This window comes from Amblyomma americanum, chromosome 7 (assembly GCF_052857255.1).
Source record: "Amblyomma americanum isolate KBUSLIRL-KWMA chromosome 7, ASM5285725v1, whole genome shotgun sequence".
NCBI lineage: Eukaryota > Metazoa > Arthropoda > Arachnida > Ixodida > Ixodidae > Amblyomma > Amblyomma americanum.
In genome coordinates, this window is record NC_135503.1 from 115964082 (window position 1) to 115991520 (window position 27439).

The 27439-nt window shown below is 49.5% G+C and overlaps 1 protein-coding gene across 1 annotated transcript in view; it reads left to right on the top strand.

Moving 5' to 3' along the window:
* The window catches only part of LOC144099503 (uncharacterized), a 127621-nt gene that overhangs the window by 58739 nt on the left and 41443 nt on the right, over positions 1–27439 (top strand). The window lies entirely within an intron of this gene.

Genomic DNA, 27439 nt, shown 5'->3' on the forward strand with positions numbered 1-27439 from the left:
GCGCAGGGCATACGCAATAGAATCAGGCAGGAGGCAACAGCGGACTTTTAAACCACCTCAGGGCCTCGCGAACGTCACGAAGGGTTAAAGCTTAACCACAGACGCGGGACCGGAAACGCAAGAGCGCGAAGAAAAACAAAGAGAGATAAGCGACATTACAGCCGGATCTGCGCCGCTTTTGTGTTTACGTTCCCAGACTATTTTTTCTCAAACAATGAGACAAGTAGTTCAGTTGAGCGCGTTGCTTGAACGATTAAGAATTTCTTCATCGCCAAGATAAGGGCCGATTATGCGTCAAGGAGCTATGCATGGTCGTTATTAGGGAGCACCATATAGTGTCTTGAAGGCAAGCCACCACATCTTGTGCAACGTATGGCGATGGTGACCTTGTGGTTTTTACCCCTCCGTTTACGTCACAGTTGTCTATTTTTGTTTCAGTGCCTTTGTCGCATCTTTTTGTTCCTTAGCGCTTTCTCCACTCTTCCTGCAGTTGGTATACTCTCTAAACACAATACGCCTATATATGGAGGTAAAAAAAGAGTGAACTGTCCTCTACCACACTCTTTTTCATGAAAGGGAGTGTCCTGGAGGAAAGCTTTTATTTACTCTCTTTTTACTCCTTTCTGTTTGCCTTCTCCATAGGTAGGCCTCATTGTGCACGTGTGCAGTGCTGCTTTGGGTAAATGCTACCAAACTTCCCAAACACCAGCGCACCTCTCAGAGATTCGCGCTGATGTCTAGCTGCACGTCGTGGCGATTCATATACGTATAGGTATTCGTTGCAAGTGTCCGTCTGTTCTCTGCCAGGAAACTTGGAGTCTCGACGCGCTCTCCCAGCCGTCTCCCGCCACCCTAGTGCACACAATTGGCACAGCGGCACCGATAGCCGAACGGCGGTTAATTAATGGCACAAGCGTGCCCCCTCCGCCCCGGGCGGTCCTCAGCAGGCGTCCGCCCATGAATGGGCGCGTGGATTCGTAGGGTGCGGTCGCCGACGATGGCCTGGCCGCACTATACTCACCCTTCGCTGCCACCTCGTGTAGCAGTGGTGTGCGTGCACAAAAACCGAGGACCTGTGACGACGCCCGCGCAGCTGAACCCAAGTAGGTGGCGGAGGCCATTGTTGGCTGTCAGGAACAGGGCGGGTAAGCTCCGGCGTTCACCGTCTCTACCCGTTCCTCACCCCTTGGTGAATAAGAACTGCTATGGATGTAACTACTTCCATTCAACTTCATGAGAGCGCTCACTCGGACGTTTACATGAACCGAACTGACCAGAATCCCGTGAATACACAGTGTGAATTCTCGGCGGCACCTAGTCTTTGTTACACTTGGAGGATAACATTTCGATGGGTTGAAAGAGTTGCCATTAACGACGTACGACGTCGCTCACTTTGCTTTCCCCGATGAAACTACAACATCTGCTGGCCCCTGTGGAAATAGTAAACGAAGTACGGAGGGAGCAAACAGAGGAGACGCGTTATCTCTCTTTTCTTCTGTCTCTCTGTGGCGCCGCAATATGCGCCCAAGTCTTCTTGTTCGCTAGGCGTTATGTCTTCCGCACGGAAAAGAAAACTAGAGCAGACCTGCACTATTTGCTGGTAAACAAATTAAATTTTTGACGATCTCTCAAGTCAGGTGACAGTTTTAGTCAGCAGGGAAATAATGGGAACATTTATAAGGTTTCAGCATTGCGTTGTCAGCAAATGAAGTCTTAGAATCCTGAAGGCTGCACCATGTCAGCAAATGAGGTATTCGAATCCTGTCGGCTGCGCCACGTCAGCAAAGATTTCAGTTGCTGACATGGCGCAGTCTACAGGATTAGAAGACTTCATTTGGTGACATGGCGCAGCCGACAGGATGCGATTCGAACTCCGGCCACCTCATTTGCTTACAGTGCTAAGTTTAGAGAGGAATATTGCCAGAACACAGGGAAAGCGAACTACCAAGTCCCAACGAAACGAGAAGACTTCACCCTTGGGGGGTGTCAGTACTGGGCCCAGGAGTCAATACTAGAAGTGTTGGAGGCGAAATGCGAAGTCATCGGTGTGGCGACAATTCTTTGCTAGTTTAAAGCTCTGGCGATTGAGAAGATTAATTTAATGTACTCTCAAAACGCACTGGCATTAGAGGGTGAAATGGTCGTAGTTAAGTAAAAATACAAGAAAAACATCGGATGAATGTGCACAGGAGAACGTCAATATACCGAAGAAAGGAGAGGAAAGGAGTAAGCGAGTTAAGATTATAGAATCCTCACTGCGGTGGTCTTTGATTTAGGACATCCTTGATGGCAATGGTGGCCAGCTGAATGCAGATCTAATGTGCAACGGCCTTTATAGCGGGGATAAGTGCATGAATGAATAATTGGTTTCGCAGGGAGGAATTCCAATTTTAGAGCGCTCTCGAATCGAAAGGCGATGCATAAAGGGGGAACCAACACGGTAATAACTGCCGGTTTTTCACCCTGGTGATCCTAATTCCTCCCAGTAACTGTTTACGACTAACGAATGCTTTAATGTACCAGAATTGAATGTTATAATTGCTGAATTTTTTGCATTGACAAGACCAGTAACTAACTGCTCTCTGAGGTTCTGTAGTGACGCCTCTGTGTGTCTTATTCATATACAGGTTTCTCCAATATCTAAGGGAACAAAGTTCCAGCATTAAATTACTACTGCATAATTATTTGTGACAAGCACATTTCTCCTTGTTTGATAACTACTTTTCCTCTTGGCATGTAATATATAATTGGTTTTTTGGGGAAAGGAAATGGCGCAGTATCTGTCTCATATATCGTTGGACACCTGAACCGCGCCGTAAGGGAAGGGATAAGAGAGGGAGTGAAATAATAATAATTGGTTTTTTTTAGGTGGAAAGGAAATGGCGCAGTATCTGTCTCATATTTCGTTAGACACCTGAACCGCGCCGTAAGGAAAGGGATAAAGGAGGGAGTGAAAGAAGAAAGGAAGTAACAGGCGCCGTAGTGGAGGGCTCCGGAATAATTTCGGCCACCTGGGGATCTTTAACGTGCACTGACATCGCACAGCACACGGGCGCCTTAGCGTTTTTCCTCCATAAAAACGCAGCCGCCGCGGTCGGGTTCGAACCCGAAGAAAGGAAGAATTAGGTGCCGTAGTGGAGGGCTCCGGAATAATTTCGACCACCTGGGGATCTTTAACGTGCACTGACAGCACACGGGCGCCTCAGCGTTTTTCCTCCATAAAATCCAAAAGCCATTTTCAACTTGAGTATATAACAAAGAAAAAAAAGTCGTTTTTTTTTGTCCAAACTGATTGTTCCCTTTGATATTAAAGGGAACTGTACGTGTCGTTTCCCGCTGCGCCAGTCGTTGCAAAGCTGAGTCACCTGGTCGATCTCTTTCTAACCCCTCGGTTTTCACAGCCTTGTCTTAACCTACAAAACGCTTTATTAAGCGAGTAATTATTTACGCCACCGTCATTGCACAAACACTCTCTCCGTGCCCGCACGTGGGAGAGTCGGCGGCGACAAAATCAAAACGGTGCCAATTAAGTCGGCCAAGTCTGAGCCAGACCACCGCCGACGCTGATATACTGCCAAAGCGAACAGCAAACGAACAGCGTAGCGCTGGAAAGGCTTTCTTTTTCGTCTCAATTTTGTTTCCTTCCTTGCACTCTTTCTCGTTAAATGCGCTCGGAAATGGCTTGAGACCAGCATCGGTGAAATCAGCCTCGCTCAGAACGCTCGCGTTGCGGGAGTCGACGCGTGGTAGGCGAGCCACAAACTGATAAGCAAACAACGCGGACTCTCGCTTCACTTGCGCCAGCGGCCGCAAGTGGAGCAGGCGCTGCCGGCGCGAGAGGGGAGCTGCAGCGCCGCTCTTTCGCCGTCAACGTGTCACTGGCCATTGGCCACGGCCGTCTCCCCCGCTGACTGCGCGCGCGGCGACCTCTCGCAGAAGAAAGCGGAGTAAATGGGTCGGCGGACAAAATTCCCCGGACGCAGGCCGAGATCGAATGTCGTTAAATTTTGTCGTGCTGCCCTTCCGCGACGTGTTTTTCGCGCTGCCGGCAATACAAGCTCCGCAGTACAGAATTCGTGTAACATGTATGTGCGCGGGTACGCAGTGCGTATGTAAGAATGGCTGGCGCGCGTTCCTCAGCAGCTGTTTGACTGCGGCGTGCTGCCTATCAGAAAGAATTCGTAGTCATTCGGGGGGAGTGTTCCGGTTCAGGTACGGACATAAACGACGATAAATAATGGCAAAGTATCTCTGGCCGAGCGACAGTTCGTTTGGCCGCGAGTATAATCCGAGAGAACGGTCACTGAAAAGGCCTTGTGTACCATTCACTGACTTGCGCTGGAGAAATCTGGCGTGACAGAAAACGACCTCCGCGCGATCGACTTGCTGCCGGATACGTCTGACTGTAAACACGGGCCACTCGCTTAAACTTTCTCCACAGCGTATAACATTTGGGTTGCTGTGTGCGTTGACAAGCGGCGAAATAACGTAATGACCGCGTTTGGCTGTTCGCGTTGCTTGTAACGGCGAGTGTTTTCTGAATATATTTTTCTTGTGACCCTGAAGTAAAAGGCGTTGAAACAGTTTTGTAGAAAGCATATTACGACGCCATAAGGAAACTATCGCCCTCTTACTGATCCAGAACCCGCCGAGGCAAAGATATTCAGTGCGTATTAATTTCTCCGTTGTCTCACATCTGTGCAAAAGTTTAATGTCAAACGGGAAAAAGTGAGCCATGACATCACAGAAGGTGAAACAAGCCCAGCTTTTCGGGACATCACAACCAGCGAGCTGTTTGTCGACCGCCAGTAGCGATCATGGCTTAAACCAATAGGACATTCCCATTTTTAATGTTTAGTAAACTATAGTGTGCGGAGGGAACCTTTATATAGCGATGCAATACTCTCCCTACACGCGGGACTAGTTGTGAAAGCTCTAGAAAGGCAAAAATGTGCACCACGCATTCGAAACTCCTGCAATAATTTTGCACGTTTTGGTGCCATGAGACCAATGGTGGCAGTCGCGCGAACTAAAAGCGTTAGCACATTTTCTATCCTTTGTGAAGCGAACTTTGGCTTAAAACGAAACTCAATATTATACTCCCATTAATTTCAGCGGAAACTGCAATGAAATGCGTCTGCTTCTAGCCTTCGTTTATTTGAATCATAATTTAATAAAACGGACACAAGTTTTCAATTTAGAAAGTAATTTAGAAATGTAATTTAATGACTTCTGTCTGCACACCGCTTTTCCTTGGCCGCCATCCGCCTACGTGTTTACAAAGCCTTTCTGCGCCGTTATTGAAGCGAGCCAAAGCAATAGGCAGTCCCATGCATACTGATGGGGGCCAGATCGGGCGACAAGCTTGCCAAGCGAGCCGTGTCGTACAAATGGGGACGCCGATTGCATCTGTACCGAATGCGCGGGTCGCACAGATAACGCGTCGCAGGCGTTGAAATGCTGCGTATCTTTGGCACTGGTTTCTGTTTTCTTTTTTTCCGTCGCAAGGTTGCGCATTTTGTCGGTCGCCAACAAACCGCGAAATGAACACGCAGCTGCGGCGAATGCGCCGTGAGGAGGGGACACGAGCGTGAAACACGCCTGCCGAACGGCGTGTTAAATTAAACGAGGGAAGGCGGGTGATTGAAAAAGTATACTTGTTCTCGGTTTTCGTACGTCCGTGCTAATTGCGCTCGAATTTCTCCAAGTAGCTGCTTCTGCTTGCAACTGGCAGCATTTTTTAGCCGATGCTACCGTTACCGTACTCGGCTCGCTGCTGATAACACAGAGTTTTAGCAACATCGTGCGGCATAACCAGTGACTACGGCTACTACAGTCGAACGGCGAATGGGCTACAGGCAAGCACGACAATGGTAGCAAGGGCGACGCGTTACCGTACTGGCCGTAATAGCCGTACGGTTGTGCTAAAGCACTCTAATGATGACGATGACCATGGCGACAACGAGGACCATTCGCATGGAATGAACGCTTCATTCGGTTAGAATAAAATAAGGAGACAACTTGAAGTAAGCTCCAGAAATGCGTTCTGCGAATTCGTGAGTCATTTTTACGGCGTTGTGCTATTGTTCTACACTAAGTGAATACTAGCGGTTTCTTGCTACAACAAGCAGAGAACGGATAACACCGACACCAAGGAGCAGGTCACAAATCAAGTAATGCTTGTTATGCCGCGTCACTTGTTAAATCGGACCCTTATGACTACCTCGGACGCAAGAAAAGCACCTTCTGGCCTTGAACTAATGTCTGTGATATATCCACGGGAAGGGCCTATCGGAGCACCTGGGTACCTATACTCGCGGTGTTACGTATAATTTCTATGAGGCGTATCGGTTGCCCGTGTGACACAGGGATGGAAGTTTTAGTAACCTATGGAACATATTTTCCACAAAATTGTGCTTGCGTGTACCCATCCCCATTTAGTTTTCAGTTGGCATTAACCCTTGCTGGTGCGGGCTTCCACTTTAAGAAGATTTAGTTTTCATTTCCGCTACTAATTAAGATGATAGCTCAACGGGCTCTGCGTCCCGCACCCGAAGAGTAGGCACATGCCAAACCGCGGCTGCCGGCCTGTTCGACTCGGTGGCCAGTTCTCTCGCCGCACCACGAGCGGCGCGATGACCCACTTCCGGGACCTCCATGACATACGTCTTGCTGACACTGGCCGACGAGCCCTCATCGCCGCCCTCCAACCGGTTGCCGCGTTCGCTGTCACACGCAGCCATTCATCCCGTGCGAACCTTACACGCTGCCCGTTGAGCCTATACCGCGAGAACGGTTGCGGCGAGAGTTCACTGCTTGAGCCAATCACCAGAACGTTTGCGAGACAGAGGGCGTTAGGAACGCTTCCCCGATGAGAAAATACCGAGTCTCATCCGTGTTTTGCGAACGAGGCTCCTGGCATGTATGCGGCATGAAGCATCACGAAAGGAAAGATTGCATTAGAGTGCAGTACAGCAGCATTGTACGGCGGAAAGTTAGGTGGCCGTATGGGATTAACGAGTTTGCGGGGATACGGTAGCCACGGTTTGCAAAGAACAGCGTTAATTCGAGAGACATGGGAGAGGTCTTTGCTCTGCAGTGGGCGCAGTCAGGCTTATGACGATGATGGCACGATAGTTCCCCAGATATATCAGTGAAGAGCACACTCTTTTTTTACGTTATCATCCTTAACACGTTTTGAAGAACCACGTTGCGCATTCAAAAGAGACAAACACAGGAAAAGGCCAAGGAGACGGAAAGAGTTTGCGCTCTTTCCGTCTCCTTGGCCCTTTCCTGTGTTTGTCTCTTTTGAATAGGCAACGTGGTTCTTCAAAGCAATGTACCAACTAGCCCAACAAGAAGTTCTTCTAAACATCCTTAACACTCCCCATCCTTTTTCTATTTATCCCCATGTGAGCGCAAAGGTAAACATCAATTCACTTCTCAACTCAGCGCGCACCAAGTGTTCCCTTTAACGTTGCTCGTACGTGTGCGGCATTCTATCACAGGCTGTGTTCGCGAAAAGGCGCCTTTTGCCCTGTTGAATTCGGTCTCGCCTGAGCTATCGTTCTTGTTGCGAAGGCCGCGAATTCTGCGTGCATATTCCTTATATAGCGACTTGTCCCACGCATGCAATTAAAAAGGCAAATTCGCTGGTTGAGATTTACTTCCTGCAAAAGTGTTTCCCAGAGAAATTTGAGACTACTTCTAATAAAGTATGTGTGGGATATAGCGTTCTACCTGCCCACTTTCATATATTTGCCCACAAATTCGCAACGAACTGCGCTTTTGTGCTTTCAGCAGTTTCGTGCTTTCGTTCACGGAAGCCTTACGCTCCCATACAATTAGTTGCTTGCGGCATAGTACTAAGGCCGGCTGTTGCATTAAGGTAGGACTAGCCGCCATGCTGGTGCAGTGCGATTCCGCCTTTCCCGCTATTTGTTTAGCACTTGGATGGTTGGTACGTGACTAAACTAATTAGAGGGCCAGGTCTGACTCTCCAGAAACATCTTTGCCAGCTTCTGCATGGCGGCGAGCCGAAAGCCTGCGACTGCCCATCGTACCATACTCCGTTCCATACATCAGGTGCAACGCTGTCAAAGCTAGCGCTCTTGTTTGCGCTGCCTGCATCCGCGACGAAAAAGTAGTGCGTTCCTTGTGGTGGACGAAACACTTTAAATGCTTTGCCTGCAGGCTTATTACATGACACATTTGTCATGAGGATCATTAAATGCACTCTTGTTGCTAACGACATGCTGTCGTTTTCTCGTGCCTTAGACCACTCGGCCACTGAACAAGCGCGGACTAACACGGCTCCCCTTTTTTTCCCCCTTGCGGACGGCTTCCGTACCTTTCATAGCGTTGCACCTGATGTATGGAACGTAGTATAGAGTAGTTCCATCGCAGACTCATGTCGATTCAACGCTACCAAATCAGTGATAGGGAGGACGCGTCAACTGCGATAGTTTTCTCCACGACTGCATGGAAGTGAGATGTGCTTGCGCTAGCGCCGAAAAGAGAGACGCCAATCACATCGTTGTCCTTGTCTCCCAGAGTTGCTCGCTTCGGTCGAATGACGCATTTGTCTCATTGAAACACTTGGCGCAACTGTTACCGCTGCACATTGTACTGCGTGGTATCCTCCGTCAGGAGTATAGAGAGCCCAACGAGTTCCCTTTTGTGCCACGATGTGTGCCTCGTCATGCATTGCCAGCGTCACAGTAATCCTTCAAAGGAACTCTCATCTCCAGCCTTCAAATGTTACCACTTCCACGGGTGGTCAAGAGCTTACTACTTTAAGATTTCCTTGGGCCCTTTTGATGAAGTCTGTACGTACGACAATCTTCGGAACGAACAAGATGCAAAGACGTTGCCAGCGTGCATAAACTTTCATTTTCTACAAAGGGTCTCATGAAAAGTGGCTTGAAAAAGCAGGTCGAATAGTGCGATGCCAAACTGGGTCCTCCGAGCGGACCTTTGCGGCCTTTTGGCTTCCATTCACGGCTCAGGAGCCTCCGGCAAAGGGGCCGCATAGCGCATGCCACTCGTCATTTCGGGGCCGGGAATGAACTCGCAGTGGCAGTCTTTGGAACCCACGCGAGTCGCGTCCGCGATGGTTGTGGCCGATTTCGGCTTCGGCCTGCCGGCGACGTCCACGGAGAGATGGCCCCTAGATGGAGGCACGCGCTGAAAGACCCCGCTGTCGCTTCTTCCCGCGTACCCAAAATTCCCTGCGCTCGCGCGCGTCCAGGCAAGACCGGCCGGGACAGCGGAGGAAGCGACATCATTCGTGACATCAAGGAAGCGGTTCGCCCTATTTGAGTAGGACGGCGGGCCAAACACGCCGCCGCCGTTGTTGTCCGTTTTGGCTAATGTGCCGTTCAGCGCACCGCGGTATGTGAGGGGGAGAAGGGGCGCTGCTGACGACTGGCCACTGCCTCCACAGCGTGGAACTCGGCGTGGAACGCGGGCGGAGGTTTTCCACGGGTGCGTGGGGCGAAAGCGTCCAATGTGTTTGTCGATCAAGGTCAGCCGGGCCGCGCAGCTGTCGGCACTCTCTTTGGGACCTTTCAGGACAGTGCCTCCCACTTCCCGAACCCCGAATGTGCGCGGGAAATGAACGGTCTATACGCCTGCATGCGTACAAGAATAGCCTAAACAGCGTGTGACAGTCTCTGTCTGAAGTCAGAATCGCCGTGAGATTTCGGGTTACTGCGCGCAGGAGCCGTGAAGCTGTCAGTCATAAGTCATCTCATCAAAAGTGTGCCACTGCTTTCGTCGGTTTTGCTCCGGTGCCTACAGACGCATCTAAGCTGTTTACAGTCTATTTGTCCTCGTTGCAAACGTCTGGCCGACGTTCAATTGAGTCAAAGTTCGGAGACGAGGCCGTCATCTCGATCATGCTATTAGTGGCCCGTCCAATTCTTTCTCTGAGATTCCAACTGAGGCCAATAATTGGACAGACAGGAGATAAGGTGCACGTACCTGGAAAAAATTGCGGCCTGTAGGATGGACAGACTGACAAGGTAGTAGTTGGAGGCGGCCAAAAAGTATAGGTGCAGTGACAACGTTAGGAAATTCGCGAGGTGCGCAGAGGTAGAGGTCGCCGCAGCAGGGATAAAGTTGAACTTTCCCTGCGGCGATGTTTCCTCCTGAGTCGACTTTTAACTTGTCTGGTATTTTTTATGACATACACTGCTAAATTTCTCTTCGCTACTTTCCTGGAATGATAATTACGATGTCGCGGGTGGACATGATCTTCCCCTGCATAGGTCAGGGGCATTTTTATAAACTGTATAAAAGTTTCTCTCAAAGTTGATGCTAATAGGTTGGGCGTAGTTGTTGCCGTGGACGTGCTCTAGAAAGGTCAGCTGACGAAACATAGAGGAGTGTAACACAAAATGATGGCCCCCAAGTGCATTGCAAACAACTGTTCAGCCTGTTTTCCCATGAGAGCCAAGGGAGCGTCTTCCTGCGCCTTGAGCTTTACAGATATTCCAATCAGGCGCCCAAGAGAAGCTCATTGTGGATTAGGCAATAACCCAGGAAGCAGCAGTCGCTTGAAGGTACTTAGCGATGCACAATTCTTGTATTCTCAAGTCAAGATATGACAACAATGACTCATTTGGAACTGGCTGCAGTCAGAGTAACCCAGGAAATGACCTTAGAGCCTGCGAACCTCAACAAGAAGCTCCTGGAAAGCTGCCGCAGAGAAGACTGTTGCCGCAGGAGTCAGTCTGCAAAGTGGCTCTGGCATTGTTGGAATCGACCATGGGTCGCGGACTTCAACGCAACCTAAGTGAGAAAGATCTCGGGACGCTTTCATTTCTTTCGCACTTTCACTTCCTGCTCGGCACACTCCTCTGGTCGCTCTCTCACTTCCGGGAAAAAATATAGCTTTAACTTTTCTGGTTCACCTTTTTCATAGCTCTTAGCCCCCCAGAGGAGACTGGGCAATTCCAACGGCACGTTCATATGGCGGGAATGCTGCATACTCTCGTTTCACCTGAAAGGAGCGTCACGAAGAGAGTGCGCGATAGCTCCGGAGAAAACCAAGTCAGAACGAAAGAAGCAAACAAAGAGGGAAGGAAAGTGGAAGAGAGTAAGAAGAGAAATGAACCAAGGAAAAAAGAGCTGAGGAAAGAAGGGCGCGGGGCGCAGATTTCGTCGTGGCGAAAGCCGTTTTGTCGGGGACAATCGTGCCGGAAGCCAGATCGTTGTGTTGCGCAACATTCGCCGCCCGCACTCGGCTCGTCGCCGCACGCGCATTGTTCCGGCTCGTTGGGTGGACACTCTCTCTCATTCCCGCCGCCTTCGCGCGATGCATTATGGGAGAGAAGAGCATAGTAGGCACGTTCCGAGCATCGCGATGGCGGCGCCACTGGCCTGGAACCGAGTACTACAACGTGCACCGCGCAGGGGGGGGGGGGGGGGGGGGGTGGAGAGATGCGTCTGGGTCTGCTGACCCCCTCAGTCGGAGCAGCGCGCACTACGCATCAAGCATCGTGTTGTCCAACAGTCCGGGGCTACGAGCTGTGTGGTGGTGGGTCGGGAAAAAATCACTGCTGAACGCTAGATTGCTCGCCACCGCACGGAGCGTATATATATATATATATATATATATATATATATATATATATATATATATATATATATATATATATATATATATATATATATATATATATATATATATATATATATATATATATATATATATATATATATATATATATATAATGTGTGTGATAAATTAAGTAATTGCAAGCAAATACAACTAAATGAGTGATGGAGAATAATTCGACCATTTTATTTAGTAAAGGGTTCCCAATACTGTTTGATGCATGTAATGTAGAACAATGTGTTTTGCGAAGCTTTTCCTTTGTGTCAAACGTTTTGTAAGCTAGCAGCAGGGTGTAAACAAAGTGAACAACTAACAGGTAATGCCCGCAACGAAAACGTCCTTTCGCGGTGTTTGAAGCACCGAACCTCTAAGCTTGTTATGGAGCTGTACCTGTTGTAAGCATGATCACGGTAAAAGCGCATTTTTTGGGAGCTAAAAGACAGATCAAATGCTGCGCCACGTCCACTTTGTTTGCCTATGGAAATACTACTGCATCTCCTGCAATAGAACAACAAAAAAAAAACAAATGCTATTTTAATTTCCCTTGTCTTCAGCTAACTGCCAGAACCTTGAGCTGTTAGCTAATTACTTATTATGGCATGAGACATGAATGGAAAGACGGAGAAGAAAATGGAAGTTTAATGCGCAAAATGCGCAGTGCCGTGATTGCGCATTTCTCGCAACGAGAGCATGATCCCGCTCATCGCACGGCTTGCACTTGCGCACAAACTGGAGCACTCCATCGCCCGTTCCTGCTGGTCCGGCTACAGTGCTTTGCACTCCGTCAGGCCGTAGAGTCTCGCAGTTGTGCTGGCTTCTCTTGAGGTTTCAGGTGTCTCATTCGGCGCTGTTCACGGCACGGTGATTTCAGTCTCCCGTACGCGAGTCGGTCGATCGTGTTTGACACTCTGAAATAAAAGTACTCAAAGAATAAAGCCGTCCACTGAACAAAAAAAAAACGCTAAAGGCAATTCAAAAACTCGAAAAAAGAAACGCGTTTCTTGCGTAAAAAGAAACAAAGGTTGATATATTGACTTGAAATCAACGAATCGATTCCAGAGCCATGTTTTGCATACGAAAATTGGCATTTCGAGATAAGAAATGCTTCTGTACTGGTGGTGTACTGAGCTTACAGCATAATTAAGTCCCACCTGCAGTAAAAAAAAAAAAAAGAACTGCTCTCTGATAGTGAGATTGGTGACTCCCCAATTTTTGTCGCGTGAGAAACGCTTAAATGTGGGCTTACAGATGCTGAGGTACGTAGTCATATAAAGTGGCGTTTTCCTGTGCACACGTGCTCCAAATGTTTATGCGCCAAGAGACGCTGTGGCGTTGAGATGTGCCTGACACGGCTGGAGAAGAGGCAGGAGTTCTGAAGAGACGCGCCATTATTCCGTATGCCACTGACTTGCTTTGACTGTGCGATGGGGCTTACAGGAGCAACCTGGTGCTCGGCGAACTTAACCTGTGGAGCTTACTATTGTCCACAGGATCCAACCGAGAGCGACCTCTCTACTCCCTCGGTCTGTTTAAAATGTAAAACCGGGGGTTAATAATATAGGCGGCGGAATGCGTCGTTCAATCATGCGTGTTATATGCAAAGAAATGTCTCGGGCATTCATTGGAAATAGCGGCCACATGCAAGCACTCTGACCTCCCATCTTAATACGGTGCGCCGCCTGCCTATTTGGCTGAAAGCTGTCAACGTAAGAAAAAAAAAATCACCGCAAACGAAAACGTTACATCGAGGGTCTGAAGTCCCGTCCGCGAACCTGTACCGACTTCTCTTATGCGTTTGTGCAAGCTGCGCCTTTTATGAAGGCTCCCGTCTTCGACCGACCGTGTTTCGGCAAATCGACTGCTTCGCCACGGGCTCCCGTGCCGACTCGTTCTGCCTATATGTGGAGCCTCACGCCAGCATGCGCGGCACCATGCGACCCCCTCAGCTGACGGAGGTCTCCGCGGCAGAGGTGGAGAACCGTTAAACCGTCCCCGAAGGCAAAGCCCAATTTGGGAATAAAGAACCGCCGGCAGCTAAGCGGCGACCGAGGTCCACGTGTGAGCGCGCGGGTTCCCCATTTCGCGGTCTGTAGGCGTACCGCACTCTCCGTCCTTCGCCGCCCTTTCATTGACGCATTGTGGCGCGCCCGCACCGCTCCTGACCCGAATGCTGCTGCCTGAGGCTGAAAGGAGGAGAGTAGGGGGAGAGACGCCGCCGGCAGCACGTGGTCAGACGGGGAGAGCGCGGTTGCCGCAACGGCCTAAAAATACGCCGCGCGTGTGAAGGCGCCGTTCGACGCTGTTTGCTTTGCGGGCTTTTGTTTTTGCGGCGTGTCCGATCGGCGGCTTAGGCCGAACGACCGACCCACCGACCGCGCTAGCTCGCGATCGAACGCGTGGCCGTGAGGTGAGCTTGTCTGCCAAGGCGGAGAAGGGGACAGCGTCGCACAACACGGAAGCCGGCGGCATTTTGAATTGACAAATATGAGTGCTTGTCATTTGCATTGAGGACAGATCAGGTTGAGATGTGTTTGCTCAGAGAAAGTGTCAGCCGTAGCAAATGCGTCGTTTTTGTACAAGGGCCTCATGGATGCTCCCCAGAGGGAGGTCAAAGACGCACCCTCTTTTTGACTTGGGCCTGCGGGGAGACGATTTCGAAAGAGGGGGGGGGGGGAGAAAGGGGATATATGCAGCTTAGAGTGAACAAGTTGTGCGCCTACATTAAGCACTGTATGCGCACAAAATAACCTCTTCGCGACTGCGTCATCATGCGAGGTGACTGCTCATGCTAAATGCGAACAATATTTGCGTGACATTGCTTTTCTATTTGAGCAAAGGGGAGCGCTATTTTTGAATACCGCTAAATTTGAGTGACAGTTCTGGCTTGGCAAATGCTTACAGATTTCTATTAACGGTGAAAGGATTAGAAGCTTTCCCGTCTCAGAAGTGACGCGATTTGCGTTGCAAATTCCGGCATTGCGACACAGAATCGTTCATTTATATATCTATCGCTTATAATATAGGCAAGAGTTTTGATTATCCTATGTTAAAATCGAAATCCGTGAAGCCGCTAAACGGAAACAAATGTGGCCACGCCTTTGGGACGACCTTTCCTGTCGCGACGTTAAGATATCACCTTACCGGGCGATGCCAGAAGGAAAAAACATTATTCTCTGTCTCATCTGTGGGGTCTGCACTACAAATGTAGGCACACAAAAATAACTCATTGGAAGACACGGGTGCTCCCGCTGGCCAAATATAATTGGCTATGAAAAGAAAAGGAAATACTGAAGTCAGAGCCGGAAAAGTGTCCGGCATCTCGGCCATCACAGCTACCTTCTTTTTGGCGGAAAGCAAGATAGAAGGATGCAGAGAGCGCGGGTTGTAACCCGCGATTTTGGCAGAGCTGATTCTCGCAAATCCGTCGACCACGAAAATCGTGGGCCGAGTGTTGGGAGGGAGGAAAGAACCACTTAAGAGAACCAAACGTCATTTGTATTTCAGAACGAAATAAGCCGCTCAGCAAACTGTGCCTATAGAATTTAAAGCTACGAATCGCACAGTGACACCGAAGAAGATTCAGCAAGAGGAAGATTTTAAGGCGGCCAACAGTAGCGTGAAAACATTGATGCGTTTGTAACAACAACAACAACAACAAAAATAACAGTGAATCTCGGGTTTGTCAACGCCCTGAGTACGGGAAAAACGACTTGAAGACAATGGCGGCAACTAGAAGAAAGCGCAGGCAATCAACACCGAAGCCATGGGGCGCGCATGCCCTGGGCGTTGTTTTGCCCTCTAGCGCACCCTGCTGCAGTTAGAACTCGGTTGTCTTTACTTCGCGATACAAGGGACATGAGAAATACGGGACATGACATGAAGGGCTCGGAACTCTTAAGACTCTGCACCACGTATTGCATATTAACGGAAAGAAGTGTTAGGCTGCAGCACCACTTGAAATAATACTAATAGTAATGGGTTTTTGGGAAAAGGAAATGGCGCAGTATGTCTCATATATCGTTGGACACCTGAACTGCGCCGTAAGGGAAGGGATAAAGGAGGGTGTGAAAGAAGTAAGGAAGAATGAGGTGCCGTAGTGGAGGGCTCCCGAATAATTTCGACCACCTGGGGATCTTTAACGTGCACTGACATCGCACAGCACCACTTGAAATGAAATTTTGTTTTTGAGGCAAGGAAATGGCGCAGTAACTGGCTCACATATCTCGGTGGAGACCCGAACCGCGCCTTAAGGGAAGGGATAAAGGAGGGACTGAGAGAAGAAAGGAAGAAATTTGGTGCCGTAGGGGAGGTCTCCGGAATAATTTCGACCACCTGGGGATCTTTAACGCGCACTGACATCGCACGGCACACGGAAGCCTTTTGCGTTTCGCCCGCATCGAAACGCGGCCGCCGCGGTCGGGTTCGAGCCCGGGTACTCCAGTTTAGTAGCCGAGCGCCCTAACCATTGAGCCTCCGCGGCACCGCCACTTCTCCCCATTGGGCCAGACGCACATTCCTTCCGGACTGCATAGCAGCTGGCGTAACGTAAAACGTCGTATACCGACTCTTACGTGGGGGTGCGGGCCGCCGACCTGAGGGGACGTTTGTGCTGCACGCATTTCGTCGTGCCCTCCGCGTCTCGGTGCGACGACCTCTGCCACGGGCGTTAAGGAAACGAAGGGCAGAAAACGTGGCACTGCTCACGCCCAGTGTTAAGAATATTTACGACAGATGGGAAGCGCGGTCCCCATTGCGCTTTCTGGCGTTGCGGCTGCGATTGCACCGCGACCCTAACCGAAGCTCGCTTCAGTGAACTCGAGGCTTTAGTTCGCGCGATCGACGTGTGACACTGAGGATCCGTAGCCGGAGACCGGCGTATAGCCCCTACATGCTAAAGGAATCGGGATGAACGGACTGGATGCAGCGTCGATGCTACTGCGGGTACCTCAGCTAAATACGACTGCTACGAATCACAGACGAGTTATCTGAGTTTTCAGCCCATATCGCGTGGAATGGGAACAGCCGCGGAGCGTGTCCTGTCTAGGACCTCCGGACCTAGCCCAGCCAATCTTATCCGCGTATCATATTCTGTTCTGCAGCGACTCCCTCATTCTCTTTCTTTCTTACGTCACGGATGTATCAACGCGCTATTTTTTAATGTTAAAAGCCATGCGCCACATGGTGGCACCCAAGGGAACTAAGGGTACTTGTCCTGAATTCCTGGTAATGGTTGAAACATTGCTTTTCCGAGAGGTTTTGGCAAAGGACGATGTTGATCTCGATAACGTGGCGCTGCTGCAGGCCGAAATTATCGCTATAGCGTGTATATGTTTCATTTTACAGCAAAGCACGATGCTTCATGGAAAAGAGAGAACAATTCAAAATTAAGCTTCTACATTCTTGCGATGATTGGAAACGCTGAGTACTTACGCGAACACAATCCTCGCGCTGCGCCTTGCGCAGAGGAACCGCGTTGAGGCACCGGCTCCCTTCGAGCCACCGCTGCGCGCGGGGTAAACACAAACCGTGTAAATAGACGCCGCATTACGTAAAGCGCCGGCGCGCGGCCCTAATCGTTGCGGCCTTATTTCTACGCCGAGACCTCGCAACTGCCTCTTCACTGTGCGCGCACGGGGGACTCCGCCGGGCCATGTGGCGGGCGTGGCTGCGTTGGCGACGCCGCGCTCTTCATTGTGCGCGTATAAACCCGCGGATGCACGGAAAGTCCCGCGCAGCGTGGCATTTCGTCACGCTGCCCCTTCCATATACATTTTGGCTTCAGCGCGAGTGTGGCGTCTCATGGGATCCGCGCTGTATACCACCCGCCTTCTGTGTCCCCTGGGTGGCGCTGCGTTATTAAAGGAGTTGCCGTGGCCCGCCCATAGCTGAATGAGCGTGCTGTATAGGCTGCGTAGTCGCTGTACGTCTTCTCCCGGGCGACCACGTCCTCAATACTGCGAATTACTCGGCACTGCGAATTTCTCTTGCTACGACCGCACATTCACTCCGTCGCTTAAACAGCTCTCTATATAACCTTGCTCGAAGCAATTAGCGCGAAGTGAGAGACAGAAAGGGGGGGGGGGGGGGGAGAAAGGCGAGACGCAGAGCTGCCAATGCGTTCGCTATCTAAAGGTTCCTTCATGAATGAAGTATTTTACTCCTGCGGTATCAGGGTTTAGATCTTTATTAAAGATCACTCGCCGCGGCGGCTCAAGTGCTGTGGTTTCCGGCGGCTGATCCCAAGGTCTCGGGACGGAATCCAAGCCACGACGGGGAATTTCGATGGAAAGCAAGTGCACAAATGCCCGTGTGCTGTGCGATGTCAGTGTAGATTAAAGAGCCCCAGGTGGTCGAAAATAATCCGGAGCACTTGGCTGAGGAGTGCCTCATGGCCCATGTGTCGCTTCGGGACCACCTGCCTATCTTTCTTAACGATCCAGCAATGATCGTTTCGTGATACCGATGATACTTTCATGCAACATCATTCATTGCTTCAAAGCCTTGCAGGCGGTGATAAAGAGAAGTCTCTCGTCACCCGGGCTGTCACACTGCTGCCAGTGGAACGACACCGGCAGGAGGCGGGCAAAGGAGTGTTCGTTAGCCCGCGAAGCGCGATTAGCGCTGCTCTTAAAACTCTGCAGTTTACGCTTTATCTTATAGACACCCTCTTTCCTCGAAACTTAGGAATGTGACAGAATACGCGTCTGTATTTCAAGAATTCTATTCTCAATTTATCGCGTCCTCAACACCCGCTTCCCTCAAAGAGTAGCGATACCGTCACGAGTTGGAGCGTTGATCTACTGCACGTGGTGATGCGGAGAAAAATGGTTAGATTGCAGTGGAAGTGGAGTTTACAATCACTACATTATCCCGGCATTAAGGGGCAGGGTTCTCGCGCGTGCAAGGTTTGTCAGCAACTGGCACCCTCTTGGGGGCAATCCAGACTTTTGAGCTACCCTGATTGGCTGTAGTTGCAGAAGACTCGGCGCTGGCGTGGCAGTCAATGACGTAGCGCTGTTACATAAAACAATCCGCCCGAACCTCCGGCACCTTTCCCCCGCTTAGCTCCCAATGGTATTCAAAGCTACTGCGCGGCGACCGATGACCTTGCGGCGACTTTCGACGCTGGCTGCCGCACGCCCTGAATTTCGTACAGAAGCGAGAAGAGAACGCGCCAGTTCATCGCGCCCACATCTGAGGTGGACACGGGAGCGTTGTTCTCCTCCTGGGATCCCGAGGAATGCCTGCGGCGGGAGGAGCGTCACATACACGAGTCTGTAGCCGCTCGCGTTCTTTACTTGCGCTTGCCCGCTGGATGCGCCTGGAGCTGGCGGCGAAAGCGAGTAGCCACGCGCAGAAAGGAAGAGTGCACGAAAGAAAGAGAGAAAAAAAAGGTAAGAAGAAGAAAGAAAAAAGAAAGCGTGCGGGGGCTGGTTGTGCGGGGCAGCGGCGCAATGTGGAGCACGGGGAGCGGTGGCGTGCTTCCTTGAAGGGCGACCGGCGAGCGACCTTGCCCGGCGGCCGACGTGGCGAGCGCTGCAGACGCCGCGGGGCGCCCGGCAGCGGAGAACGCCGAAGTAACAAGGCACAGCGGCCAGAGAAAGGGGATTAGAGCGGCAAACGCTTGCCGGATGAGCCGGACAAACGGAGGCGCTAATCCCATTCCCTCCATTACAGAAGCGTGACGTGCACGCGCCAGCCTAACAAATGGCGCGTGCCACAGACGACTGGTGCCCTTTGTGTTGGTAACGAGCTTAGGGACCGCCGTTGCAGAGAAAGCACATGGGCACAATAGTGCGAGGCGCCGCATTAGAAACGTTTGATTTAGGCCGTGGCAGGGTGTTACGAACCGAAACGCGCAGACGGCTCAGAATGTGGTCGTCATAAGACTCCGTCGCACCCCTACAAATGGGCTAAGAGAACTTGGACACTCTACACACGATGGAGTAAAAAGGGACTAGTACGCTCTCTTCTAACGCACTCTCTTCTATTAAATAGAGTGCGCTACAGGACAGTTTACTCTGTTTTTACTGCCATGCAGGCGTATTCGTGTTCTGAGTGTAGGTGAAAGGGGTAAGTTGAAGTTCTATTCCTGATTTACCAGCCCGCGTGCACTGGAAAACTGCGTCGATCGATCACAAGTCAAATCCCCCCCCATACACATACGCACTAACACACAAAAAGGATTTGTTGATGAGCCAGTCGGTATTTTTCTATGATTGGCGAATCATTACAGAAACGAGAATAAGGTACAGATTTTGACGGGACCGGCACTTTTGATTTGCGCGAGTTATAGAAGGACATCAACTAGGTGGAACTTCTCAAGCTGCGACTTTGCACAGGGTTAAAGACAAAAAAGATGAGCGGCAGAATGCCGTCCTGTCCTCATGTGCTGTGCGGAGCATGCGCTACAGAAGTTCCAGCATGAATGACCAGCTCGGCCAAACTGTTAGGGTGCTAAGCACGAGCGAGTCCATCAAAAACTCGTTTTAGGTTACATATTTCTTAAAGTAGGCCTGAGCTTCGACGTGTGCATTGCTTTGGTGGTTGACAGCGGGAAAACACAAGGACGGATGAAAAGACCAGACAGGACGAGCGCTCTCAATCGGCCGACTATAAGGAAGTCAAGCAACAAACTAGGCCAGCCTGCAGTTCTTGCTCAAGTGCACCTTGCCTCCAGAGACGTACTGAGTGACACTATACATTCAGGAATCTCGCTGACTACGCCTCCCGGTGACGTCACTCGCCACCACCCGTCACCGGTTGACTCCAAGATCCCATGACCAAGGCCATCGTTCACGCGAGCTGGCTACAACAGTGCACACTCTCTGTACGCGGCCACCGGCCCCGGTACAACCTGGAGCCGCGTACAAAGAAGCAAAGCCCGGTTGCGTGGCGCCCGCAGGAATGCGCGCATCGCCTTGAGAAGCGGTCCGCACAGCGGCGGCATTCCAGGTGGCCCGACATCCGGCCATCGCAGAGGTGCCGGTCGCCCGCTTGCGTCACGTGCGCGGCACTTCTTCGAGCCGCTATGCCGGGGTCATTCGTACGGAGCACGTCGTGAGGGCGAGTGCCCTCGCCGCCGGGGGCTTCCAGATAACGGCGGGCATTCTTGGGACGCGAGCCGCAGTGGCCGCCGCAATCCTTTGTTTCATCGGCGCCGAACGCCGCATTCATTTTTACGCACCTTGGCTCGCTTGTGTGTCGGGGCATCAACACCGGTGGGTGATTCAGCGTGCTGCTTGGTTGTTTCGCTCACGCAGAACTGAACATGCACAGTTACGGGATTAGACTGAAATACAGCGTGTTGACGAAGTATGCAGGCACCAGTAGATGGTACAAGTGGAATAAAATGTTGCAGTCAAGGCGAAAGCATTAAATTAAATTAAATTCAGTTAAATTCAATTCAATCAAGTTTATTTTTCCAGAAAAGTAGCTGGAGGGCCTCCAGGCCTAAAAGCTTCTCAAGCAGCTTCATAGACGACCGGGAGACCATTACTTGACAGTTGCGGTTTACAGAATTGCATTTAACAGAAATGTGGCACCAATAACTGCAATTTTGGGAATAAGTTGATACAAGAATGCCGAACATTTTAAAAAAAATACTAGTACTTCAACAACAGGACCTGAACACGATGCATCAAGAACACATTTCCAGAATGAGACTTTAAATATCATCAATTTTCAGAAATATAGCACAAAACAGAAAACAGTAACTTAGTGAGAAGAAAGTAAAACGAGAACATCATAATTAAAGAAAACAGACCTTAAACCTCTTCGATTCAGTCCTAATGTGTGTATACGAATTTATTTAGTATAAATGGGAGATTGTGTGAGAAAGCATGGTGACAAAAACATGCTCTACACTAACTACTTCAAATAACTTAGAGGCAGGCTTTTTTATAGTGGCGATTGGTTCCATCTTCCTTATATGAACAATCATCCTCCTTTGTAATGTAAGAAGCCTGTTTCTGATTTCCTTATTTGTTGTGTATACCACCTCAAAGTACAATAACTCAGCGAACGCAAAGGGACTGAACATTCTCTTATCCTGTTTACTTTGACGCGGCTTTTGTGCGCTGTCGTTCTTATCCTGAAAATAATGCCATTTATGAAGTTCTTGATGTCCAAGTTCTGTAAAATGTATGATGTGCTTGGTTTGCTTAAACTAGGCTTGTCTTTCGCTCTCACAAAGGTGTCAATAAGCAGTCAATTGACTGAGCATTGACTGTCTATAGACATTCAAAAGAAATTCTTATGACTGCAATTACCGCCAGCGACTTCCAGTCGGTTTCTGGAGGACCCCCCACGCGACATCTTCATATCATATCCATCGGCGCCCGATCGCACTCCCACGTTCGAGTTGGGCGCCGTTGGGAGAGGGCGACGGAAACGCTCGTCTCTCGGCGTTCGCGCTTGTGCAGCCAAGCGTCGCCAAATGCCGACACGCTTGCCGCCGGTGCGTACGCAAGGCTGGACGCGCCCGAAAGCGACGGAGGAAAATCGCGGAGCCAAGATAAAAAGGGAATGGCTGAAATGCTCGTGTAAGCATAACGTACGCTATCTCGAAAAAGACCTTTTGCACTTCCACCTTTTCTTTTTTCTCTCTATTTTTAATGCGTCAGCATCAGAACCCCGATTACAGCGATTTCTGCCCAGCGTTGGTGTTTGAAGCCATAAAGTTTCTAAACATTGCCTAGAGGGAAAACTGACGCCACCCTCTATGTGAGTTTCGTAAAAGAGCACTTCATCCGCCGCAGCAATGCTGGGAAGACGTGGTTTCGTGTATTGACTTGGCTAGTAATGTTAGACCGCAAACCTGGATTGCACCTCGAAATTGGTAGTTGTGCCGCTATTCTCTCCTCTGTGTGCAGATTACGTCATTTCAGTATGCGTTTTCTCTTTTTCAGCACCTTTAACGCAATTCAAAGTTCGGTGTTAGGCTATTATTGAAACTTTCACAGCATTACTTCGAGGTTTACCCCGAGAAGAGACGTATTTTTGTGGCTGAATCCACGTTTTATGCCCAGCAATAGCCAAGTCAAGTAAGAAGCTTCGTCTTCCCGGAATTCGTGCGCCTATACATAGTGGATCAATTGGAGCGCCGCCAGCATTCCCAATAGTTATATTAAGAAACTAGGTTTGAAGCAGAACAAAAAGCAGTCGAGACATTGGACGCAAAGGTTCTAGTGCTCAACGTAATAGGTAATATTAAAACTTGAATTATCTTTCTAGAGCGCGGTTATTGTTTTCGTTATGCCACCATCGCGTGCTTTCACGTTAACCAGTGAGAGGTGCAAACCAAACCGGTCTAGATACAGGCATAAATTTTGAGAGCAGTTGGAAACAGAAGAAAGAAAACAGCCACCTGTATTCCACTGCCGACGATACGGCGACGACCTGCTGATCAGGCGTAGTTGGCTGAAGGCCTAAAGAATGACGCAAAAAATTCAGGGGAGCACTCAAGTCCCCTCACGTGCATCAGGGCCAAAGCCTTTGTGTCGTCCTGTTGAGCTAACTCAACACGATTACCTCACGCTTCAGGAATTGGTTTCGGTTTCAAGTTACGACATACTACACGTTCGTTATATCTGATGTGTTCGCTATATCGGGTTTCAAGTTACGACATACTATACCATGTAAATATCATAATTTATTCATGATCATCATCATCAGCCTGACTACGCCCACTGAAGGGCAAAGACTATCCCATGTCTCACCAATTAGCCCTGTCCTTTGCCAGGGTTAATGATCAGTTGGTTATATCAATTATTGATGGCATTTGATGACATTGAATGACATTTGATTTGATTGACAGGTGGTGCGGACACTTCTTGTACACGTTTCCTGCGGACATGTCTTGCGCACACTAATGACGCAAGAGAGGCTTTCGCCTTAAAAATAGTAACACATATTGCCTTCCCCCTCAGTCTCACGTCGATAGCCAATATTGTTATTTTGTTATTTTTACACTGGACTTATTGAACTCAATGCACAGCACGAAGATGACGGCGTTGAGTGGCCGCTGGGCGACAGCGCAGCGATAACCTTACGGCATCGGCGCGTTTTTACGGCTCCTGGTAGAAAGGCGCCGAAGTCTTTTACGGCCGCGGGCGCAGCCGCTGATGCGTGGCTAATCAGTCGGTCCTGTTTGGTTGTCTAGGCCTTTCCTTTCAAGTCGCGGCATACTTCGTTCGAGTGGGCGAACGCTATTGCGGTCGGTGCAACACCGCCGCGATCTACTCTGCGTCCTCGTTGAGGCAGGGCGTGAACGTCTTTGAAGGCCGTAAACTGGACTGGCTACGGCAGAGGCAATGACAGGGAAAGGCAGCGAGAGAGAAACCGGTATGGTTTGCGTATGGAGTAGTTGGCAGTCGCAGCAAATACGTTAGTGTTTACGAAGCACGGCTCTGCACGAGTAAAACTTGGCACTACCTCGGAGGAGAACCGCGCCGAATACCTGAACAAATTCATCTGGACTTCGAACTCCGGGTATTACGGCAGCCGCTGAGCCATAGTTGTAGTACAGGCGCACTTGCACTTTGGCCGTCGGCTACACTGTGTCGTACCGAGTGTAAACACCATCTTCGTTGGCATGCAGGTGGTTTTGTTGAAGGCTCGTCGTAGTTACTGAATACCAGCCTCTTCTTCAAACAGGTTTGGTTTGGTTTATGCGGGTTTAACGTCCCAAAGCGACTCAGGCTATGATAGACGCCGTAGTGAAGGGCTCCGTAAATTTCGACCACCTGGGGTTCTTTAACGTGCACTGACATCGCACAGTACACGGACCTCTAGAATTTCACCTCCATCGAAATTCGACCGCCGCGGCCGGGATCGAACCCGCGTCTTTCGGGCCAGCAGCCGAGCGCCACAGCGGCGGCTCTTCTTCAAACAGTGCTCGCATGTCATGCTTTTCTGCCCTGAGCCTTCGAAAGATGATACCTTTATTTTTATTTTTGCAAAAGCGTCCTTCAGCTCGCTTTTTTTATTCCAAGTGCTGGCCACCGTCCCGGGTGCGTCTCTTGCAATCTTTTTTGTTTTTGAAGAACGACCACTTACCTCAGCGTTGACAGGCAATCGAGAGCGAGCGAGCCCGCCACTTCTGGCACCATTCCGTCGTGACGGATCTCCCAGGCCCCTGCAGTCCGTCGTGGGACGACGGCCCTACCATTGCCGTGTCCATCCTTGTAGGTCGCAGTGAAGGGGGCGGAGGCTAAAATAAGCGTACTTGACCAACATATCCAAAGGCCGCCTAAACGGAGCGTTGTCTTACTTAGCAGACAGTGCCGCCTGAGTATATGAACTCGACCTGGAACAAAGCAGTGGCTTTAAAGAAATGTGTTCATCTGTATCCTAAAAGAAGATCGGATGATCCTCATCAGAAACGTGCTGGCATGGCCCTGATGAAAACTCCCGAGCATTCAGATAGCGTGCCAGTGCTGGGGTACACTGTGCGTGTTTGAGAGAGAGAGAAACATAAAAAGACCGAGACAAAAGTCAGAGGAACACTGATTAGGCCTCTGTTTTTTGGAATTCTGACAGCGATATGAGCGGTGAAAAAGCGCCATTCTCTTCGTCCTTGATTACGCTCGTAAAACTTGTGCTCGCCATTGCTGTTCAAGGTCCAAACCATAAAGGCAGAAACGCGCAGCATTGCATCGCTTAGCGATGGGTCATCGCCATCTGTTCTTTGCTAATCACGATAGCCAACGGCAATCGCCGAAAGTCGAGCTCCATGCGACTCGTTCTTAAGTGCAAGCAGCATCGTGAATTCTTCTGTGATTAAATGACGCCAACCATTTGAGAGAGCTGATGCATAGTACTTAATCAACACCCCCGTCATCGCGATAATCGTCCTAATAATGACACCCCAGTGTCACAGAACGTTACACAGATTTTAGACCGGGTATAAGACAGTAAGGTAAGAAAAATGAAAATTAGAAACACTGAAGAAGGTTGGTGACTGCAGACGATTTAGCAGTGACGAAAAAAAAGTGATAAATCGTAAGAGTAACAATTACCTGTAAAAACACTTCAAGAGGTCGGTCACAGCGCAGCGAAAATTTTCTAGATTAGTTATGATAACAAATCAGGCAGGTGGCTTGTTCCATGACCGAATGGCTACGATTACAGGTGAGGAACAAAACGAAGCCGTACGAGCCAGTGGGGAACAAAAACAAAACTTTTATAGAACTACCGGATATAGCAGAAACATTCGTAGGAGGTTCTGGCCAGGCATATTATAATATGCTTCGGAAATAAATATCCCACTTCGAATACAGCCAGATCAGAAAGCCTCTAAGGTTCTCTTGATGTCAGACACACTAGATGTTCGGTTGAAATCGGATACAATTGGTCGGGCTGCTTTATTCTGTAGGGACTCAAGGCGGTTAGTCACAATTTGAGAACGAGGGTTCCAAATTAAAGAGGCACATTCTAGTTTAGACCTAACGAGGGCTTTGTTGGTAATAAGTTTAGTGTTGGTACGAGAAAAACGCAAAGACTGATGTACAAAACCTAAGGTACGGCTAGATTACAATAACACGCTATCGATGTGGCCGTCGCAGAAAAAAGTGGAATTTGACGCCCCCCCACCCTCCCCCCCCCCCCCGTGTACTTGCATTGAGCCACTGTCTTCAGGCACTCTACGGCTAGATTACAGACATCACGCATATTGTGAGTCTAGAATATTATGTGCATGCTATCAGACGTATCAATATCCACCAACCATACACGAAGGATAACTTGTGTGGGTCTTGCTGGGAGCTACCATTGCAGTCTGATGCACTTTTCAGTCTTGCGTAAAAGGCAATCGTCCTCAGAACGACGTATTATTGTGGACAACTGGGAGGGCAGGTCATTAACGCCAACAAGAAATAGTAGCGTCCCAGTACGCTTCTTTGAGAAACGCCTGAGCGAACTAAATCGCTTGAGGGTTTGCGGTTGTCGTTTTGAACTCGTGGAAGCGCCGTCACAGCCAGCGAATCACGTTGTGACTTTGAGGACTGGGATAGTGTTTCTGTAATGTATCCGGAGGACAAATTACCGCGGCCATTGCCTTTGCTACTCGCCATTAATTATGCGTTAAAATGGGTTGCACAATGAAATAAAGGAATCTGAGGTAACTCTCACTTACCGTGGTCCTTGTAAAATTATGGTGCTGCGATATATTAGTTTATGACGAATATTAGCTTATGACGAACATTCGCTAACGACGTACATAATCGCTTATGAGTATAGCAGTAGCTTATGAGTATAGCAGTTGCTTATGACGAACAATAGTAGTTTATAAGGAACATCGCTATTTTCTTAATTTATTTCACTATTCATCTAAGAAATGGCGCCACGAATTTTGCTTTTGTTGGTACCAGCATGTTGAGGAAATAATCCACATAGTTCAGCGAATGGACGGCAATTCGCTATCTTCCAGTAATCGGGAAGATGGTGCACTATGGTGCGTGAAAAAAAAAAAAAAGCTTTATTTCTCTCGATTAGTGCCGCAGTTAGCAACGCAAAAGTTGATGACACCATTATTTCTCGTGGCTACGTGTTTGCGTGCACTTCTTTTTCTTTTTCATGCAGCTAACGTTGAGAAATAAAGAAAGGAAACAAAAGAGAAATTGGACGTGGCAATTAACGTAAAAAGTGCGCACATTCTGTCTCAAGGCCACTTGCTTTCAATGCGTTTAGAACAGCCTGCCTAAAAGTTGACCCAGGACAGTTGCCTACGACCTAGTGTACGGGCTTTAGCTGACGGGCGTAAACCGTGAGGTGACTCATGGTTAGTTACCCGAAACGTTTAGAGAGCTTTGCGTG